This window comes from Asparagus officinalis, chromosome 8 (assembly GCF_001876935.1).
Source record: "Asparagus officinalis chromosome 8, Aspof.V1, whole genome shotgun sequence".
Lineage (NCBI taxonomy): Eukaryota > Viridiplantae > Streptophyta > Magnoliopsida > Asparagales > Asparagaceae > Asparagus > Asparagus officinalis.
The window spans coordinates 94,682,469-94,688,441 of NC_033801.1; positions in this window are offsets into that span (position 1 = coordinate 94,682,469).

The window sequence follows — 5,973 nt, forward strand, 5'->3', positions numbered from 1 at the left end:
ATTTTGATAGGGGGAGTCTTCCCTATTCTATTATTGTTCTTATACTCACCCATGCATATTGATAGGGGGAGCTTTCGCTCTCTTTCATCTTTATGGTTTTCCCCTTTTTGATGTTGTCAAAGGGGAAGAAATATTGTGAGTGTATCTATCTTGTTTGCTTACATGCATGATAATTATAATTTATATATTCATTTTCTTTCAGGCATATATTCTTTTTGTAAATTGTTTGTCATCATCAAAAAGGGGGAGATTGTTAGCCTCTTTGTTTAGATGATGTTTAACAAACAATTTATCACTAATGTTGTTTGTCTAGTGTTTGTATATTTCTATTTATTGTAGACAAACAACGTGTTAGAGGATGGATGGAATTGCGCATTCACGATCATATCCAATGGAGGTTGGCAGAATTGTTGAGTGAAGCCTATGTAATTCAAGTTCAAGATCCAAGTTTAAGCTTCATCTGCAAGTGTACCAAGTCAAGCTTATTGAAGATCAAGATCTAGCTTGTTTCATACTCTATTGTGTTTTCGTATATATTGCATAGAATATGCAATTTTGTGAAAATATTGTATTCTTTGTTTATGGACTTAATAACAATTATATACATCTTTTATTAAGTCTACAAAATCATTTTGTATTGTTTCAAAACATGGTTTAGCCAAAATATCAAAATTCATATGTTTACATTTTCATGTTTTGGACTATTTTGTAAAATGATGATATTTTTCATTTGGGAGGTCCTTTTTGAAAACCAGTCTTTATAGCATGTTTATTATTATGTCTATAATCATTCTCCAAAGTTTTATATTTTTTGGAATTTATTTGATATTTTTAAATAGGGTTTTAAAATCAGAAAATCAACTTTCAAATATGTTTTCTCATATATCAGTTTACGGTCGATGCAATATATCAGTTTAAGTGGCTCGCGGTCAACCGTGAGATTTTCACGGTCGACCACCGTTCACTCCAACAGCTATTTTTGTACAAAATCTGATTTCCGATTCTGTAGGCTTTTTGGTCTTTTGTTTGGAGTTTTTGGCTGAGGTTTTAGGAGGCTATAAATACCCCATTGATCTCAGTTCTCTTGCAAAATCTAAGAAGTTTTTAAACAAGAGTTTAACAAGGGTTTAAGTTTGTTTAGTGTTTGTTTAAAAGAGTTTTTGTTTGGGAAATAGTTTCACACAAGTGGAGGAGATCATCTACATTGATTGAGCTTCATCTTAATCCATCTCTTCATCTTGTTTTTCAGAGAAGCATTTCTAAACTCTTATCTAGCTTTACATTTGCATATTTGTTTGATTATCATTGTTTAAAGCTAGTTTTTATATTGAGTTTAGATTTTATTTCACTCATTGTTTACACACACCCACTTGAGCTTATTGTATTTTCATACATAGTATATTTGGGTTGGTGAGTGTTGTAACTTTGAGTGTGAGCTTACATTGAGTTCTCATCTATTGTGGAGAACAAATCATTTGTTATATTATGAGATTGTAAAGTTTTCGGTGAGCTAGAAAACCGAATGTGAGGTGTGGACGTTGATCGGTGAGCGTTAAAAACCAACATTGTGAGGTGTAAACGTTATTCGGGTGAGCGTAAAAAACCCGGTTGTGATAGTGGAGATCTCCTCGAGGTGAGGAGAGGAGACGTAGGTCGTGGGGACCAAACTCCGTAATCATATCGTTTGTTTATGATTGCATTGGCGCACTTATTTTTATGTTCATATCTTATATCGCCTTTGTATATTGCTTATTGATTATATTGCCCACTATCTAGTTTAGATTGTTTACCCTTATGTTAATTATATATCCTTGCATATATCTTATAGTATATCTCATTGCTAGGATATTTACCTTTGTTCATTTTGCTTATTTTTGCTTGTAACATATTGTATATCTCTTTTGCAAGAACAATTTGTTAATTAGTTTTAATTGGCATAAAATCGGATTAGATTAGCATAAGACCTTAATCACCCCCTCTCTAGGGCCTAACACCTCCTTCTCCAGACCGCTAAGAGCAACTGGCCTTAGGGCCTCCATGTTTGCCTCCTACCAGATCGAGCAGGCAAAGATGCAATCAGCTCTGTAAGCCCACACAAAATGCTCCCTACAATCCTCCTCCAATTCAGGAAGATCCAGGGAGAGCTTGAAATTATCATCAATATGATGAAAATAGTGTGGGTCCCCTTCTGTCGATCCCACACTCAACAAATGACCCAGCACTTTCATGTTGGGTCGTACCCCAACTCGGTAGAAGACGATCAAGAAGGCCACCAAAGCTCCTACCATATTCAGATAAAACTACATGGGGGAAACCCCCAGAGCTTCATGTACTCTCCTGACAAAGGGATGGAGAGGTAGCCGCAGACCCTGCTCCAGATGTGCCAAGTATAATGGCACTCGCCCCTCGCCATGATTATATACGGACTTCGTCAGTCTGGGCTCCTCAAATGTTAAGGCTTGAGGAATGTCGAATCTCTCACATGCCCATTTCAACTGATCCCTAAGGACCCTCGAACGCAGACGTCGAAGTACGGCAAGCTTTTCTTCACGATGGCTAGAAGAGGGAGCTGGAGAAGCCATGGAAAAGTTCCTTCTTTACAAAATCCAACGATTTTGAAGATGAAAAGTCTGTGAAAAAATCCTCTCAGCCTCTAGGATATTTATAAAGCCTCCAAAGAAGTGTGCAGAAGAACTCAAGAGGCACAATCTTAAAGCGACCAAGAAAGATCCACTTTGAGAATCCAAAACGGATTGCTCGAAATACCAATCGCCACTCCTGCACATTATTCCACGCCAATAAATTAGCAAGGAAGCGTCACTCGTTCTGTCCATAACGCTTCGTCTCCTCTAAAAAAGCGGTTCAAGGTATCGATTCATAGGAGATGGTGGTTGGGTAGAAAGTCCTACACCACGTCTTCAGCCACGATCAACTGGCTAAAAACCCTCACACGTCTTAAGTGAGTTTATGCTGATCGAAAGCTCTCATCTATTTCACTCGAACCCGACTAAAGTCAACTCCGAGTGAAAAGGGCCATCTGTTATGGTAATTCACCATCTAAAAACAAAAATATCGAGAAACTATATCTTCATCGGCCCAAAAGAGCTATGGTCCAAACCAGCTTAGCGGCCTAAAGCCCAGCCAAGAGCGAATCTATCGGTCAGCCGAGCAAACGAGTCATCTTTACCAACACGAAGTGCGAGATCAGTCGATCCCTCATGATCGAGACGACCCCTCATGAGTCCACCCGCCTCATGATCGAGACAACTCCTCAAATAGTTGACTCGACCATCCACTCGGCAGTCTACTCGACCAGAAGCTCGCTTAACTACCCGGTCGACAAGTCATGAGGACGATTCAAAAAAACAACTCGTCTCTACTAAGAGGATAAGATCCAACTCAGCTCCCTTAAGATATACATCAATCGACAATACATCATTGATCGATCCCATCAAGATCTCGACTCTGACAAATCTCAGGCATAAACAGCTTACTCTGTTCATAAGTCACTTCCCAGATATCACTTAGATATCATCTCCTGTGTTCGAATGACTTTCCGTTCAATCACCAGCCGACATCTATAAAGCAAAGAATAATTAAGCAGGCAACCTATCTTCCACCATGCCTCATCTGTCAAATCCGAGATATGTTGGAGACATCCTCCCCTGTACTCGATTGACTTCCCTTCTAGTCACCAGCCGACATCTGTAAAGCGGAGGATGACTCAGCATCCTGTCTGTTCACCCCGCCACCGCCCTCCTGTGCATAGTCAAAGCCAAGGGTTAGAATCTTTGGGCGAAGGACTATAAAAGGGGGGAAGGAAGGTAAGGTGAATGAGGATTTTTATTCTTTTTTAATATGGACTCTACGAAGAGGCTGGACCTCCATTAAACTCTGAGGGTCATTTATCCCTCTTGATCTATTTTCTTCTTACTAATAACTCTAAAAGAGTACCCCCTTTATAAGGACCTCAATGGTCCCGGGACTCTCCCTCAAACCTCACTCAAGCTCACCAGCTCACTTGACCGTCGGAGGTATCACGGGGAAAACAAGCCCTGCCCTCTTACGGGTTCGTTCTTCTTATTTATGTAGAAGAATCAGGAATTCCAGTCTAAGGATCGGGTATAAAGTCAGAGGAGGAGTCGACCCCATCTCTCATCCTCTCACTCTTCGTCATCAGCGGACAGCTCTTATCGACTGTGTGATCTCGGACATCAACAATAATGTAATCCACTACTAAAGTATAATAATCAGGGGAAAATCCATAAACATCCGAGTAACAAGGTCATACAACTAAATGGAATTAATACTTAAAAATATATAACACGAGACGTAGTACGTCGAGCGAAATAATCCAAACAAGGAAACCCTCATGTATATACCATAGTCTCAAATTATAAATAATTAAATATTAATCCCGATCTATGTATAAAAAAATATAACTAGTCCACATCTCACGAGAATCCATAATCATCTAAGATGATAACCTATATAAGTTGATAACAAAGGAAAATTCTAATTGTAGATATCAAACAAAGTCTATCATAGGACACACAAGCATATTATTCTTATTTTACATGTTATTTGAATTGGAGAAGGATATATTCATATATATAATCGGGTCCCCGTAAACTTGTCCACAGGCCGCGCCTTCAAGTCAAGTATTGGTCATTTGGCCCATGTATATATATATAACTCACGATATCAGGAAAGCGCATGTGCCCCTTTATATACATGTTATATTCTCCGTCTAATTCTCCTTTATAAACCCTATGTTTGTTAGCTTAATTTAAGTGACCATACATGAAATACTATGCACTAGCCATGAAGTTATCGTGGAACGACTTCTGTAAAACTATAAAAATAATCGTGACCTCATAACACGTCCGATCAAGAGTGCATCGTCTAGTCAATGCTATAATAGTAATAGTCAAGGAAAACTCATACCGGGATATCAATATCAAGGGAACTTGGAACTCCTCACATCAGGATATCAATGTCGAGTGAGTATAGCCATGCTTTGAAATACGCTTATAAATCATACTTTTAACATGAGTTGTCTTCATGTACAGTCTCTCCTATTGGATAACAACTAGGTGATAAAGCAACAAACTTCCATATAGTTATTCATCAAACAATCCATGCAGGTAATCACAATATATACACTATAACTAATCATATTACAGTCTAATCTAACTAATTAACTCATAACAGATCTAGAAATTGAATGACGAGTCAATAAGTAATAGGATCTTGTGCCTAATAATTTTTATGATAATCTAAAAATTAAAATAAAACAAACAAGGTTGGGAATCTTACCTTGGGTTATTGTCGAGGATGTCATAAAGGGCAATGGGGGTCATCGGGGTGGCTGTATGGGTCACAATGGGTTCCGGGCTCGTCGGAAAGTCAATCGTGTGATAGAATACAAAAAGGGAGGTGTTAGTAGCGATTAGCGATATTCGAAGTGATATAACAAGATGTAGAAAATGAACCCAAGTGAGAGGGAGATACCGTGTGATAGACAATATAAAGGGCTATACACCGGTAAAGATAGTGGCAGAAACGGAGACCGGAGGTGGCCGGAAAACACGTACGAAGTCAGCACATCGCTGCTAAAATCTGTTTGCTGCTACCATTGAGCGATGTTTTGGATGTTACCGAGAGAGGTAGAGAGTGAGTTAGAGTATGGTATAAATTGGAGGTGATAGACAACATATAGGGCTACTCGTCAGAAAAGAAATCAATGAAAACGGAGGTCGGAGGTGGCCGAAAAGCGTGTGCGAAGTTGGCACAAAACTATAAAAATCTGCTCGTTGTTTGGTCATTGTTCGGGCTCGTTCCTCACTGTTTGGAGCTTCTCCTTGCTGTTCAGGCTTGTCGGAGGTGGAAGGAGGTTGCTGGGGGTTGTTTGGTGTCTCGGTGGGCTCCAACGGGGGCTCGCTGACGGCTAAAAAGGTGGGGATGGTGGTT